Source organism: Sinocyclocheilus grahami, unplaced genomic scaffold, assembly GCF_001515645.1.
Source record: "Sinocyclocheilus grahami isolate Dianchi unplaced genomic scaffold, SAMN03320097.WGS_v1.1 scaffold219.1, whole genome shotgun sequence".
Classification (NCBI taxonomy): domain Eukaryota; kingdom Metazoa; phylum Chordata; class Actinopteri; order Cypriniformes; family Cyprinidae; genus Sinocyclocheilus; species Sinocyclocheilus grahami.
The window spans coordinates 1,583,755-1,601,454 of record NW_015505398.1 but is presented as its reverse complement, the minus strand read 5'-3'; the positions used below and the strand labels follow the sequence as shown (position 1 = coordinate 1,601,454).

The following is a 17,700-nucleotide window of genomic DNA, read 5'->3' as shown; positions in this document are numbered from 1 at the left end:
AATGCGCTGTTACATTAATTCAGCGCTTGCAGCGCAGCAAACACTTGGTGCGGAAACGATCTCTGCACTGCTGCAGACGCGCCGCACCGCAACCATGTGTGGTGGACGCTTTAATCCGTTAACGAGCGTGGAAAAATATGCACCATGTATGCACTGCAACCGGAGTAATGTGAACCTGGCGTCATGTGTGTGTGCACTGCGAGTGTGCATGAGCGCTGGTCTCCAGGAGAGCGCGCGAGCGCTGAATGGTTAAACACTTGCAAGAATTAAAAAGAAATGCAATTTATAAACTTTAGTGACTGTGACACTGCCTCGCAAGTGACAATTCCTGTGTCAACTGTGCAGCGTGCAGCTCGCTTATAGTGCGAGCACTATAACAAATCACTACGCGATGTAGTGATTTGAAGCCATTTGCGTATTTTGAGAGAGAAAGAGAGAGAGAGCGCGCGGTGATACACTCATGCTGTTTGTGAAATTATGTCTCACACAAGGTTTTCAAATTACTTTATAAGTTATTTAATGAATAAATATAACGGTGAGTACCTCGCCTTCAGCATTATAATTATTTCACCCACGCCTGACAGAGACTGAGACAGTGACTCTGCATGTCGTACCAAACCTCTCACAGCAGCGTCATCAGCTTGAGATCGTTTTTTTGAGATCGGCCTTTTTAGAGACCGCCGATCAATCATCCCAACGTGATTATCGGCCGATAGTGATCGGTAGCCGATCAATCGGAGCACCCCTAGTTCATAAGATGGATTCATGATGTACTCTCTCATTATATAGGCTAAATTTTGTAAATTATAATAAGTGTTGATATAAGTGTTGAAAAAAAAAAGAATAAATAAATGGGTAAAAAGCAAACATTAGATTATAAGGTTAGATAAGGGGCTGGGTGGCGTAACTCATTCAGTGTCGGAGCTGGAATGTGTAAAAGGGGAGACATGTGTTTAGTATTTGCAACAGAGGAAATAACCTCATAGGGAAGTTCCTCTCTGAGGACCATTGAGGAATTTTGTATATATTTACAACACTATCCATCAGTTTTATTCTTGCAAAAATGATCAAATCAGCACGTCTAATATAAATTTCAAGCAAACAAATAATCTTTAGCACTGGGTATGACAAGCTAACTCTGACAGGTTTCATACAGAAAAACAGAAAGTGTGTGTGTGTGTGTGCGTGAGAGAGAGAGAGAGAAACAGCCTCCTCCTTTCTGTGGTTTAGTTTGTTATGAGTCAGCTGCTCAATTTAACCATCTGCCAAATCACTGAGGGTTAAAATAAAAAAATGTCATGAGATGTTCTACGTCAAGGTCAGTGATTGAAAAAACTTGCCATTTCCCGAACGCCTAATTTTTTTACTTGAGCAAGTCTAGCGGTGCAGAGTTTCACCTGCCTCTATAGCTTCTCTTAACGGCCATTCATCACTTTTATACCAGTAGTCTACCCTACAATCCATGTGTGAGAGGTTTATAAAACATACACTCTTCCCACTCGCCTAGTGTGAAACATTACTGCTGCAGAGACGGCAGCCAGTTCACAGCAGCTCACACAACCAATACACTCACTGATTCACAATCCCTGCTCCTCTCGCTGAACAAACAGTACGATTTTCCTTTGAATTTCCTGAAGGCCAATTTTTCACAAACATATAAAAATGTGTCTGCTATCTAATGAGCATGACATTAGTGACAAAAATGACTCACTGACATGGAACCCTTCTGTCCTGGGGGAAAAAAACAAACAAGTTATACCAATTTAAGTTTGACAAGTTATTTTATGGTAGCTGGATTGTTGATGGTGCAAGGGGGTCTACCGTCTAACAGGCTTTAAGGATACAGGGAGGAGGATACAGCTTTACAGGCTCAGGGATAGTTTACCCAAAATGAAACTTCTATCAACATTTATTTATTACAAAAAATAAAAACACTTTGTCCATATGATGAAAATCAATGGGATTAAAAATAACACTGACACTCATTGACTTTAATTGAATGGTCAAATATGACCCTGGAGCACAAAACCAGTCTTAAGTCGCTGGGGTATATTTGTAGCAATAGCCAAAAAAACATTGCATGGGTCAAAATTGTCGCTTTTTCTTTTATGCCAAAAATCTTTAGGTTATTAAGTAAAGATCATGTTCCATGAAGATATTTTGTACATTTCTTACCGTAAATATATCAAAACTTAATCTTTGATTAGTAATATGCATTGCTAAGAACTTAATTTGGACAACTTTAAAGGCGATTTTCTCAGTATTTAGATTTTTTTTTGCACCCTCAGATTCCAGATATTCAAATAGTTGTATCTCAGCCAAATATTGTCCTATCCTAACAAACCATACATCAATGGAAAACTTATTTATTGAGCGTTCAGATGACGCATAAAATCTCAATTTCAAAAATTCGACCCTTATGACTGGTTTTGTGGTCCAGGGTCACAAATTACAGTCAAATTGTTTTTCACAAAAGCAAAAAAAATAACACATATTTGGAAAGACAGGAGGGATGTAAATGACAGAATATAAATTTTTGGGTGAATTATCCTTTTTACCAGCTTGACCAAAATTGTCTAGCAGGTCAAAACAGCCAAACCAATCACACACACAGACATTGCTGTTTGCTTGTTTTAAAATGAGCTGAAGCACTACAAATTAATTGAAAGGCACAATATGTAAGATTTTTTTATTAAAATATCCAAAAACCACTAGAACGGTGTTACATATTTTGCTGACTTGTGTACTTACATTATCCCAAATGTTTCGAAGAATGTTTAAATCCAGAGAAATAAGCAATTTTAACTAGTGACAGACCGTGTCCATAGTGTCACTGAGTCACCTGACAATGATGTCATAACCCCTCGATTTCCGGTTTTGTTTTGTAGAAAACATGGAAACACCAAATACGCTTTAATATGTTGTGTGTTTTAATAGACCGGTGACGACCGCACAGAGTAGCATTATAACAGAACTTTCAAATGTATCTAGTATGATAAAACAGCACTGCTTTTTTTCCCCACATACGCACGACCGGAAGGAGTGGAAGCGGTTGACTGTGGCATAATAAAAGCTCCGCTGTTTTCGAGCCGTGTGTCACGCTCGTTCAGCGGCCTCGTTTCGCTTCGACGGCTTTCAGCCTCACCCTGCTTCATTCTACGGCGTTAATAAATCTTTAATACATTAGCACATCCATGAAAATGATTTCTGCCCGAGTCCCGTCGGATTGCATCGGCTGTGGGGATGAAGACGACAACTCCCATGATTCCACACTCAGTCACGGCGTCATCAAACTACGCCTTTGTTTCTTTGAATATGCGCCCTCAAGCGGTGAAAAATTACATATTGTGCCTTTAAAAATTTAGTAATATTAAAAACATTACATCATTTGTAAAAATTAAAAAAAAAATTGGGGGGGGGGGGGGGGGGGGGCAAAAAACACGGGGGGGTCTACATAAATCACTTTTGTTGACATGAACTGGGCAGCAGATCTAGTTCCCAGCATGCTTTGGATGGGACAGCATTAAGTGTATTAAATGTAGAAATTATGTGTAATATTATATGTTTTTCAGTAAAAAGAGAGATTTGTTATTGTTTAATGTTCAGTTATGATGGATGTTTTTGAGTTTTGTGGTTACCATTATTCTGAAGAGATAAGCTTGTGCGTAGGCTACCAGACTGATGTGTGTCGAAGAGCAATAACTGTACTAATGCCAGAACTGACACCAGTCTCTTCTGATTCTCTCATCTGATGTTACATTTAATAATACTAATAATAATAATCATCTTTAACATGCCAACATGCTATCGCTATTATCGAACATGAGAACTTAAATTTATTAAAGTTGCACTACTTTTTTTGTTCAAAGTGGACAAAATGTATATAATCAGAGAGTACATCATGAATCCATCTTACAAACCCACTTTTTTTCCTGAATCACTATAATATGCCTGTAATAAGTGTTGATATTCTGACTGGCAAGACAACAACAGCTGTGGAGTGGCCTAGTACCTGTGTGACTAAGCTTCTTCCACTAGATGCATGCAACTCTTTATTTACCGCTATAGCGCCAAACGTTATAGTGTACCTTTAAGCTGGTTCAACAAAACATTATTTGTTTAAAGGTGACATATCATGAAAATCTGACTTTTCCAGATTTTAAGTGCTATAATCAGGTCCCCGGTGCATCTACCAACCAAGGAAACGTGAAAAAGATTAACCCAGTAACTTTGGTAAGCCTTTTTCAGTAAGCGTCTGAAAAAACGAGCGCGTCTGATTTCGCTCCCCTAGTGACGTTGCAAAGGGATCTCATTATAATATTACCACCCCTTAATCTGTAAGTTTCCACCCACAGCCCCGTCATTTGATTTCACAAGCGACAACGGTGTACCTGCTCTAATGCCATGGCGAAAGTTTGAGCAAAACATGCTAACTGTTCTGTCTTTGGCTGCACAGACGAGCACAGAACACTATTTACAGTCCCAGCCTCAGAGGAGACAAGAAAGCAGTGGATTTATTGATTTATGTGCTGTATATTGCTGCTGCCACACATATCTAAAATAAACATGCGATTTATTTCCCAGCTGTTTACATTCACAGACATAACCGACTGTTTTTTGTAACTCATGTGTGTTTTTAACGTAAACTTGTGTTTTTAACATAAACTGTAACTCATTGTATTTAGGGGTCGCTCAATCTTGTCTGTCTCGCCTTCAGTTGGTCCAAAATGCTGCGGCCAGATTTTTAACAAAAACTAGGAAGAGGGAAAATATCACTCCTGTTTTGGTTGGTTTGCATTGGCTTCCCATTGAATATAGAATCCAGTTTAAGGTATTACTATTTGTTTACAAGTCCCTCACACCAAACTATTTATCTGATCTTCTCCGCATAATAAAAGCTCCGCTGTTTTCGAGCCGTGTGTCACGCTCGTTCAGCGGCCTCGTTTCGCTTCGACGGCTTTCAGCCTCACCCTGCTTCATTCTACGGCGTTAATAAATCTTTAATACATTAGCACATCCATGAAAATGATTTCTGCCCGAGTCCCGTCGGATTGCATCGGCTGTGGGGATGAAGACGACAACTCCCATGATTCCACACTCAGTCACGGCGTCATCAAACTACGCCTTTGTTTCTTTGAATATGCGCCCTCAAGCGGTGAAAAATTACATATTGTGCCTTTAAAAATTTAGTAATATTAAAAACATTACATCATTTGTAAAAATTAAAAAAAAAATTGGGGGGGGGGGGGGGGGGTCTACATAAATCACTTTTGTTGACATGAACTGGGCAGCAGATCTAGTTCCCAGCATGCTTTGGATGGGACAGCATTAAGTGTATTAAATGTAGAAATTATGTGTAATATTATATGTTTTTCAGTAAAAAGAGAGATTTGTTATTGTTTAATGTTCAGTTATGATGGATGTTTTTGAGTTTTGTGGTTACCATTATTCTGAAGAGATAAGCTTGTGCGTAGGCTACCAGACTGATGTGTGTCGAAGAGCAATAACTGTACTAATGCCAGAACTGACACCAGTCTCTTCTGATTCTCTCATCTGATGTTACATTTAATAATACTAATAATAATAATCATCTTTAACATGCCAACATGCTATCGCTATTATCGAACATGAGAACTTAAATTTATTAAAGTTGCACTACTTTTTTTGTTCAAAGTGGACAAAATGTATATAATCAGAGAGTACATCATGAATCCATCTTACAAACCCACTTTTTTTCCTGAATCACTATAATATGCCTGTAATAAGTGTTGATATTCTGACTGGCAAGACAACAACAGCTGTGGAGTGGCCTAGTACCTGTGTGACTAAGCTTCTTCCACTAGATGCATGCAACTCTTTATTTACCGCTATAGCGCCAAACGTTATAGTGTACCTTTAAGCTGGTTCAACAAAACATTATTTGTTTAAAGGTGACATATCATGAAAATCTGACTTTTCCAGATTTTAAGTGCTATAATCAGGTCCCCGGTGCATCTACCAACCAAGGAAACGTGAAAAAGATTAACCCAGTAACTTTGGTAAGCCTTTTTCAGTAAGCGTCTGAAAAAACGAGCGCGTCTGATTTCGCTCCCCTAGTGACGTTGCAAAGGGATCTCATTATAATATTACCACCCCTTAATCTGTAAGTTTCCACCCACAGCCCCGTCATTTGATTTCACAAGCGACAACGGTGTACCTGCTCTAATGCCATGGCGAAAGTTTGAGCAAAACATGCTAACTGTTCTGTCTTTGGCTGCACAGACGAGCACAGAACACTATTTACAGTCCCAGCCTCAGAGGAGACAAGAAAGCAGTGGATTTATTGATTTATGTGCTGTATATTGCTGCTGCCACACATATCTAAAATAAACATGCGATTTATTTCCCAGCTGTTTACATTCACAGACATAACCGACTGTTTTTTGTAACTCATGTGTGTTTTTAACGTAAACTTGTGTTTTTAACATAAACTGTAACTCATTGTATTTAGGGGTCGCTCAATCTTGTCTGTCTCGCCTTCAGTTGGTCCAAAATGCTGCGGCCAGATTTTTAACAAAAACTAGGAAGAGGGAAAATATCACTCCTGTTTTGGTTGGTTTGCATTGGCTTCCCATTGAATATACAATATGGTTTAATACGCATGATTTCAGCATAATAAACATGATAATCAGAAACAAAACAGATGTTTTTTAGCAGGTACGAGCTGTAATGGCACAGCTCTATTCTGGAAAAGGGGGTGGGAAGCAGCAGCTCATTTGCATTTAAAGAGTATTTACTTCCACAGTATTTTGAGGTGAAACTTCACAGACACGTTCTGGGGACACCAGAGACTTATATTACATATTGTACAAAGGGGCATAATATGTTATAGCTTGTTTTAGTTTTGTTTTATTGATCTAAACTAATTGCGTGGAATAGTTTTCCTAAACTTATTTACGTTCACTGAACTTTTTTGATGGTAGAATCTTCTGGAACCCACCATCAGATCCAGTTTCATCTGGATTTATCAGTAGGGTATGCTCTAATTGCACAAGTATAATCAAACTCCAAGCACGCCTTTGATAGACCCTCAGCTCGCTTTACCCCAGCATCGGCAGCTATACATGTATCATATAGCTCATCTTTATAATTATTTCTGAGGCTTAATTTTTTATGCTTATTTATGAAAATTAGCTCCAAAATAAATGCAAATTATGCACGCATAGGCTTCCTGACCTAACTGCTGTGGATTCTGCGCTCAAGCACAATGCCAAAGAGTATTCATTTACATGCAGCTCCCGTCCAGAGAAGGATTTAAATATGGATTTAACTTGGCACAGGCTCTGCCTTGTGAGCAAATCTTTGTCTTTCCTGTTTTAGCATCTGGCAACCGTGAGAGATTCTTCTTTAACATTGTTTTACTTCTGCATTTCCAGACTAATCAGGACTTTTTCTCTAATTTGCTTTCATGGAATTACTGGGGATTTTAAGGGTGTCTTTGTCCTGCATGTCAGCTTTAATGAGGAAAAAAGCATGACGAAAACCTTCAGTAATGCATGGCGGCATTAATAACAAAAAGACTAGCCGACTGAGCGGTTTTGCATTGGGTCAAAAAGGCATAGTGGTTATACAGTTGGGATGAGAAGTGCTGGTATTTCCAGTAGGCTAAAGTTATACAGACACGTGCAGGGATTTTAAAACCAAATGGAGACTAAATGCCAAAAATATGTTTTGCGTTATTATCTTAAAGGGATTGTTCACGCAAAAATTAAAATTAGCCCATTATTTACTCACCCTCAAGTCATCCTAGGTGTATAAGTTCATGCAAAAATTTAAATTAGCCCATTATTTACTCACCCTCAAGTCATCCTAGGTGTATATGACTTCCTTCTTTCAGATGAATCCAATTGGAGTGATATTAAAATTTGTCTTTGATCTTCTAAGTTGTTTAATGGCAAGTCAGCGGGTGTTGCAGTTCATCAGTCCAAAAGAAGTGAAATAAAGTGCATGCATCCATAATAAAAAGTGCCTCACACGGCTCTGAGGGGTGAACAAAGGCCTCCTGTAGTGAATCGATGCATTTTTGTAAGAAAAATAAACATATTCAGAACATAATAATCACTTTAATCTAGTTTGCTCCAACAGTTGTACACGGAAGCAGCTCCGGGAGGATGACGTAAGATGTCGGCGATGCGTGTGCGCCAGCGAGTCTCGTGAAAACCATCGTTTGTTTACAGGAGCAAAGGAAGCAAAGTTTCCTTACTTTAGCAAAGGAAAACCAGTCTCCTCTTGGCTTATATCGAAATCCTCGGACATTCTTCTTTACAAATCCTCGTTTTGTACTTCTAATTAGTGACCGTTGTTTTGTTTTGATCTCTCACCTGCGCTTCCGCGTTCGTCACTTCTGAGCGCCACATGCGCAGCGCCGACGTCTTATGTCATCCGCCCGGAACTGCTTCCATGTACAACAGTGAGTGCAAGCTAGATTAAATTGATTATTACATTTTAAATATGGTTATTTTTCTTACAAAAGCGCATCAATTCTCTACAACAGGGCTTTTGTTCACCCCCCCGCATCAGTATGTGTGAGGTACTTTTTATTAAGGAATGGATGCGCTTTATTTAACTTTTTTTGGACTGATGAACTGCAACACCCGCTGACTGCCATTAAACAGCTTGGAAGATCAAAGACAATTTTTAATAGGGGTGCTCTGATCAGGATTTTTGAGGCCGATCGCTGATCACAGAAAGCAGTATCTGCCGATACCGATACCGATCTTTTTAAAGCCTTCTTTTTATCATTTATAACTATTTATAGTGATACTCCAATCAGGATTTTTAGACATTTATTCAGCGCATGAATTTCATTTTTGAAAATGGGGAGAATTCCCCTCTTAGGTGACTCTTGTGAGAGGAGAAGCAGCTTTCACACAGGAGTCCGCTACTGATCCGTGGCTGTTTACCACAAACACAACATTTATCCATTATTTTGATTTCAAATCCAAACATTGTCACTGAAAATGCTTTTTCAGCATTGCAATTCTTTTTTTTTTTTACACAGTACAGTAATACGGTCTTTCACAGACATGTTTAAACACAATAAATATAAGCAACATATTATTCAATGCTTTTTACTTTTTCATTTACTTATTATTTCTATATTAAGTTGCTCAAGCAAGTGGCAAAATATTTAAACTACTTTTCTTACATTATCACAAACTTACCATTGACAGAAATAGTCAGCTCTACTGCCTTTCCTTTTGCACTAAAATCTTTATTACAAGCAATCCTGTGGTTCATAAAGACTGGGTGTGTTTCCTACCTCCATGAGTGCCATCTATTATTGCCTTATTTAATTTATAAACTTTAGTGACGATGTGACTGCCTTGATTGTGCAAGTGACAATTCCTGTGTCAACTGTGCAGCATGCAGCTCGCTTACAGACAAATGCGATGTGGTGATTTGAAGCCATTTGCGAATTTTGAGAGAGAAAGGTAAGGCAGCAGCAGACGTTGCTTAAGTTGCAATAGATTCCAATCCACTAACGTTACACTGAAGTTGCAAAACACCTCAATATTATCTATGATTTCCGCGATGCAGAAAACATGGACGGAATCGCGGAATCCAGTCATGGAATTTACTGTATGACGCGGAACGTCACGGAATTTGTCAAAGTTTGGATGAATTAATCAAAAGTAGGTCAGTACACTTAAATAGAGTCGCAATATGTAACTAGTATCTGTAAATATTAAGCCGCAAAAATACTATTTAAATATGGATCCAGCATGTTCTGTGTGTCTCTGTGTATGTAAATGGCACAGACGAGCGGTTTTGTTTTCTACACATACAAAGTGTGTGACGCTCGCGGTGATTTCAGCTTCTGCTGTTTCACTACGAGGACATAAATACATGAACAACATCTCCAGAACTGCTCTGACTCCTCACTTCATGAGCATTTGACAGTTTCATTGGAGTAAAACTATCTTCATATCATTTACATAGACCTACAGAAACAAGTTCCTCATGGCAACCCGTCAAAATATAAGTTCGGGTTAGCTTAATGAAATTATCAGAAATATATTACTGTGGTGCAGTATGATGTAAATACTACTCAGGGATGAAAGTTTTCCGTCGCTACAATGGATTTCTGTCAACTGGAAAAAATTAAGGGAAAAGAAACATGTAGTACGTTGTTGTTGTTCTGCCGGTGTTCTGATGATTTGTTGGTAGCATAATCTGATAGGTAGCATTATTTGTCAGAACACCAGCACACCAAAAATCCTCCCCGCCACCGCTGCAGCTTCTCACTGACAACATAACGCCGCTCGCATCATTCACAGTCGGGTTATTAGCAGAAAACACAGAGCAGGACTTGAATTTCAGGCGCAGGATTGTGACTATTAATAATAATTGTACTCATTCCCGCAGGCCCACAGATCGCGATAAGAAGAGTGACAGATTTGAATAATTATTCAAGGAGTTTGCAAATGTGATATTGATTTAATACAACAGTTCAATAAACACGTACTGCCTGATTTTGCTCCATTTCATCAACGAAAATAGTATTTTTTTTAAATTAGGAGGACAAGCACTCTTGATTACAAGAAGAAAAACACTGCTCTTAAACTGAGTGTGTGACAGATATGGCTGAGGAATGGGGTTTGGCCGAGGAAAAATTTTCAGTCAAAATATATATTTTTTTGCTTTAACCCCTGACTACTACAACAATTATTACAACTTTTGTTTAAAAGAATAATAACAAAATACGCTATTTCTTCCATGTTTTAATTTTAATGGTAAACCCATTAAATAAAGAGTTTGCCAAAAAATAAAGAGTTTAACTCTTTAAAATAAAGAGTTTACTGTGGGAGTACTACACTCAACCAACACCAGGGAAGGCAGTTTTTGTCAGAGCCCTTGTTATTCTTAATTTTGACATTAATTGTAATTTTTACACCAGACATATATATCGGTTAAAAATATCAGTTATCGGTCTACTTGAGCTGTAATAATCGGTATCGGCATCTGCCTTGAAAAACACATATCGGTCGACCCCTAATATATATATAAAATGGTTCTATAACAAATAAGTATTAATGATAAAAAAATAACAATAGAACATTATTCCAAACTACACTGAAAACAATTTGATGCAGAAACAATTTTCTCTCAGAAATTGCTAAAAAATGTCACATTTAATTACAAAAAAATGGCAAGTCACACATTGAATTAAATGTGAAATTTTAAAGTAGAAAGACTGAAATAGTATTTTCTTGTAAAACGTACTCCTATATTTGTATTATTTATAACTACAAAAATTTTTACAGTATATTTTTTCGCCAAGAATTGTCACACATTTGATTTTATTCTGCCAAAAATATCATTTTATAAAAAACATGTATTTAAAAATGTTTGCATGCTCATCACAGAATTTTTTTTTATTTAAGTCATTGCAAATCACATTTTTCATGCATTTCAGAAACTAGCAGATGCAGACAAAAAATAACCTCATGTCATTAACCCACATGTAAATAATTATTGAATGTCATGTTAAGATGCCTGTATGTCCTTCATATCAACAGCATCCACACAAAATGCACTAAACATAGCGAACAACATGCAAATCATTACCAACTCATGAACACACCTAACAGTGAACTGAACTGATCGCCCATCAAATCAAATGCAGCACACATGAACGCAACCTTGACTAAAAGGCAAATATTTATCTTGGCACAGTCTGGCTCTCTTCTGGAGTTTAATTGTCGAACAGGTGTCCACACCCCTCCACAACAGACGCACGGTGAGGGGGGCAGAAACAAGGGCAATGTACCAATTGTTCCTGAAGCAAGTGGCTCACTTATGCTCTCTGGCAACACGGTGGCCAAAAAAAAGAAACGCATTCATTACTTCAATTGACCGTTGCCTGCCACTGCTGCGAAAACAAGTGCCCCAGACATGACATCACAAAGCCCAAGGTCTGAGTCGTTCTGTGGAATTTTAACGTTCGCTTCTTGCCAAATTGCCACGGAAACCAAACATTCCCCTCACAGGCCAGACGGCCGCTGCATCGGGGGCTCAACGGCGAAGCTGCGATCATTACAGAGCCATGGGGAGGAAGCGCAGAGCGGATAAATGATGTGAGAGCAGACTGCTGGAGAGGTACCGCTTCCCTCTCTGGCCTCATCAAGAGGGGCAATGAAATCCCAGGACTCTGGAGAGAGAGAGAGAGATGACCGCTCAGCTCTCATTAGAGAGACTGATGCCATACAACAGAACTACACTTACTCATCTGAAATAACATGATAAGACCGACCGATGGGTGCCACAGCTAAAGGAGGAGGCTTGAAAATAATTAGGAAGAAAAGAAAACTACTATAAAACCTCAAAGCTAGATACAACTCCAAAACCCTGATATGCAAAATTACATGGGTCTAGATTCGGCTGTGAACGGAAAGGGATCCACCATCCGATTTGTATTGTGGAAAATCAGACAACAACTGGAGCAGAGATCTGGCACCTGATTACAGCACAGGTGAATACAGCACAGAATCGACTTTATTCTGCTTTAAATGTAAATATGTTAAATATTTAGGAGTAAAACAAAAGGGAGAATAGGGAATACCCTCATTTCATTCAACAAAGGCCTTTAAATCAAATTTAGGCTATATTTGAAATTTGGGAATATTAATCAAATAAAACTGATTAGAAAAAGAGAAACCACTGTCAGGCAAACTACACCACCTTGAAGTAAGGAATAATTGACAACGGGCCGTTGAATTATTAGATAAATAATGCACACCTGAGGTGGTGATGCGGCCACGGCGCAAAGCGGAGTATACTACGGTTGCCACACCTCAAGACATCGATCAGATGATATATTTCAAGGCATTCGTCCAGTTTTTGTACTTAAAAAGCTATTGTGAGTAGGGTTAGTTTCTTCCGCATCTCATCCAACGCCTCCGTTGCTAATTCCAAAACATAATTTTAGGCCTAGTAACGGAGGCTTGAGCCGTTGATAGCAGACTAAAATGCAACTATTAATGAAGTTATTAGAGAAAGAGAGAGAGAGAGAGAGAGAGAGTGAGTATGTGCATCTCTCAAAAGTGTTCGGCAGCAGCATCTCTAATAGTGAAACTTTAAGTTCATTTTCTTCATGAACAGCGCTGTTGTTACCTCGCTTGTGAGAAATGTCATGTAGCTTTTAAGTTGCTAAACTATTTTACTGATAAAACTGATAGCGCTAACAACATAAGCGTGTATGTATCCGTGTGTGCAAACTATGTGTGCGCGTCAAGGGAGAGAGAGAGTATGTGCTTTACGTAATAATAAAACAAAATTTTGTGGCAAAACATGGAAATAATCTCTCGTTTTTATCCTATTGCTTACTATATTTATTTGTTTGGCCAGTGTCATTGTGGGTTTTGGTTATTTTGCTGTTGTAAGCTGTAAGGACCTTTGAAATAACATGTGATGCGGTCAAGAGCTGCCTGGAACTACGTTCGTCATGCGTTTTCCTGAAAAGAATTGCACACCTTAGAACGTTGGGTCAGCCAATCAGATTCAAGCATCAGTATTAATGCATCACACAGTACCTAACAAACAGACTAGACTTGGAAACAACTGAGCATTTCATTAACTGTAATCTTTTACCATATTTAATAAATTAACTGTAATTTATTAACATGTCCATGATGTGATTACCGCCGTAAGCAACTCCTACAAAGTGTGGGAAAATGACCTGAGTTTCTATGGGACAGGTTTGGAAGAAGCTAACTAGACCGCGGATTATAATGGAACAGTTTTCAGTCTTTTATGGACCCCACATATGTGCAAGGGATCCCCATTCTAAAAATTAATATATAAGATCCCATGTGCACTGTGAAAAACTAATAATATGAACGTGTAAAAAAAAAAGGAAAATACTTAGCTTCTAATACATTGTTATTACATTTTTATACTCCCATTAGTACTGTACTTTTAAATGTATTACTTATTCATTTTAATTTGATGTATTTTAATCAAATTAAAAAAAAACAATTACACTATTTTCCTCTACATTTATCCACAGAAAAACTTTTTCATATATACAAATGTTTGACTGAAACTGCAAAAACAGGGTAACTGTATTTTGAAAAATTAATGATCCCACCAAGCTGAACAGTTATGGGTCAAAATTAGTTCCAAAGTTACCATTTTCCTGTTAATATGTGAAGGTGGCATCAGACGCAATATAAAGTTATGTTATAGGCCTATAGTTAAAATATCATACTAATATAATAAACTAAATGACCACATTAATTATTTATCTTATTTATTATGTATGCTTTTAATAAAAAAAAAAATCCTCAATTAAAACTGCCAGATTGCACACAGTCTGTGTGTTTCGAATCCCTGCGTTACTGAAAAAAACTTGCAGAACTAGGTGTTTCTGTGTATCTATGCACATGAGCATCTCTATGATTTTAAAACATCCTCACCAGCGGATATAAAAACCAAACCTACACTGTTGCATTTGAGGATATATTGCAGTTTGACAACATAAGAGAAATGCTGTTTGTGTAGAGGCAGTATGAAGCACAGCGGTAGTGACAAGGGACTTTGTCATGGCTGGAAAAGCGTCTTCATTAGACCGACCTCCTCGATTCCAACTGCAGCGAGTCACATCACGCTGTCTGTCACACATGGAGGACACTGAAGAATCACACCAACACAACAGCTCCTATGCACACAACAACATGTCACTAAATCTCGCACACACACACTTCTGACACATTCGTGGCATAGAGATTAAATGATTGTGACGAGATAGAGAGATCAACATGAGAATGGGTCACGGCAGCTTGAAATTAAAATTCAAAACATTGTGAAAGCGGGAGGAGGGCTGTAAAGTGCCAGGCCTCATTTTCCTACATGCAAACAAGGAGCTGTTTTGAGATTTTCAACAATCTAGTTATACGCATGAAGGAGAGACTATTTGACTCTCAAAATAGCCCCACCCTTAAATTTGAAGGGGCGTGTCTCTGAGCTAGATGCCCTGCCTACATACGAGGGGTTTCCTCTCTTCATCAACATTTCATATAATATGTCCACTTTAAAAAACTGCTAATCTTAATATATGAGTGACTACATTTAATCGTTAAGGCATCACAATATGGTAAGGGACATAACATTTCCTTCACACGCTTGAAGAATTCGGCCAATCACAATGCACTGGATAGCTGGCCAATCAGAGCACACCTCGCTTTTTCAGACCGATGAGCTTTGTAAAAATGTACGCATTTCAGAAAGGCGGGGCATAGCGGAGAAACAATAACGTACAGCATGTGGAAAATAATGTGTTTTTTTAACCTTAAACCGCATAAACACATTTCATTACACCAAATACACAAAATAATGTTCTTTTTAGCAGCATCATATGACCCCTTTAAGCAACATCAATAACTCTTTTCATAATAGCAAGAGTATCACACTTAAAACAACAGCTCACTCAAAATTTAAAATCATGTCATTGGTTACTCAGCTGAAGCAAGAAAGCCATACGAGTGTGGGACAACATGAGGATGAGTAAACGCCTAAGCAGAATATTACATTTTGGGGTAAACTATCCCTTCAATAAAAGACTAAACCTGATGTCTTAAAATATTGTGCTGTCCTTTTAACACTTGCACACGTAAGGTCTAGGCTGGATGAAAGCAGCAAAGGGACTCGTATGAAGCAAATTACACCCCAGTTACTCATTTGATCCAAAATGCCAATTACCGATTTGGACTGACTCATTTGTGGCCTACATTAGTTTGCATATTCCCAGTCACATACACCGAGTGCCAACAACCAGCACTTATTCTGGCATGCCCTTCAGCCCAGATAGCACACGATATCTGAGATCTTGCCAAACAGAGAAAGGGTAAACTATCCCTTCAATAAAAGACTAAACCTGATGTCTTACAATACTGTGCTGTCCTTTTAACACTTGCACACTTAAGGTCTAGGCTGGATGAAAGCAGCAAAGGGACTCGTATGAAGCAAATTACACCCCAGTTACTCATTTGCTCCAAAATGCCAATTACCGATTTGGACTGACTCATTTGTGGCCTACATTAGTTTGCATATTCCCAGTCACATACACCGAGTGCCAACAACCAGCACTTATTCTGGCATGCCCTTCAGCCCAGATAGCACACGATATCTGAGATCTTGCCAAACAGAGAAAGGCTATAGAAAACGATCACCAGCCAGATATTTCAGGAGCACTTGATCCCTTTTTGTCTAAAGAATCCTAGATAATAAAAGGGGCTGTGAGCCCTATTCTTGGTGTGAATGATATGATATATACAGTATATATATATATATAAATTTTTAGTTGTGTGTTAGCCACTTTATCTGTCATTGCTGGGCTACCTCAATTACCCAGCATGCCCGCTGAGCACGCTTCACTCCGCCCTCAAATTCCTATCAATAAAGAGTGCTACAGCTCATAATGCAGTGCCTTTGAAAAAAGGCAGGGGTTTAAATGTTCCTTTACCTATCTCTCCCTTCCCCCTCCATTCCCATCCAGCAGAGGGGCCGTTAAGGGGTCCGGGCAGCATGGTTGTGCTGGATTTGTCTGGCCATGCCCAGTTCAGATGCATTAATCCAAACTCTCATTCTCTGCAATTTCCACACTTCCTTCCTGTGCTGCGCCCCGCACCATATGTTCCCAATCGCTAACGGAGGAAAGGTGCTTCTTCCTCCAACCTTGAGCTTCATCTGAGGAACTAAGGCACACAAGCCAAATAGATGAGAAATTTATCTTCCTCATAAAAAAGGGCCAGACTGCTGTGGGGCTTGCGGAGTAAATCCAAGCGATTTCCCTTCCTCTAACACATAATTAAATGGAGTTGTGTTAGAGTGCACATTAAACTACATATCTCTCCCACTTCCTCTCCTCGCGTTTCATGGGACAATGTGTGGCATTAACTGAACTAAACTGTCTGCTCAAAGGAGCCTGATAGCAAATCAAAACTATGATGCTTCAGCCCAGGGCTGTCGATCAGTTGAGATTTTTGTATTTGTAGCTGACTGATACCATTTTTTGAATGGGCAATGCTGATACTAATATTTAGAGAACATGATGGCCAATGATCAATGTATATAATAACATTTAATGGTAGCAAATAATTGCTAAAATTAAGCAAACTCAGATTTTGCACAACATTTACTCAATCTACCATAAATATTTGAAAACAGAACCTCAATAGGACTAGGGTTGGGTACCGAACTCTGTACTTTTAAGAGTACCGACCGAATTGCATCGGTACTACCGAGTACCGATTCACGTTAAATCAATCGGTGCCAAATTTCGGTACCTGAGAACACATCTGGGCGCATACGCTACAGAGAGAGAAAGAGAGACTCTGTGATGTGATGCCACCCCTGCAACGTGTTCAAACAACACACAGGGCAAGCCGAAATGTTCTGAAGTGTGGTTACATTTCTAGGGCCATATGGTTTCTGCGAAAACGCGGACGGGATCATGGAGTCATTCATAAAAACGTGCGGAATGCCACGGAATTCATACATTTTGGACGAATAAATCAAAAGTAGCCACTGCCACTTAATTCGAATCGCGATATGAACTAGTGTCTGTGAATATTAAAATGCAAAAAGATGGTTTAAATATGAATCCTGCATGTTCCGCTTGCCTCTGTATGTATGAATGGCGGAAACGCGGTTTTGTTT

General features: G+C 38.8%; 1 protein-coding gene across 4 annotated transcripts in view; it reads right to left on the bottom strand.

Annotated features, from left to right (window-relative positions):
* LOC107596418 (transcription factor 12-like) overlaps positions 1-17,700 on the bottom strand; it is a 128,211-nt gene that overhangs the window by 90,524 nt on the left and 19,987 nt on the right. The window contains exon 1 of one of the 4 annotated variants that reach the window (XM_016287152.1): positions 12,782-12,787. The exons of the other annotated variants lie outside the window; for them this stretch is intronic. The gene's annotated coding sequence lies outside the window, so the exon portion shown is untranslated. Of the gene's footprint in view, positions 1-12,781; positions 12,788-17,700 lie in introns of those variants that run through there. 4 annotated transcript variants of the gene reach the window in all.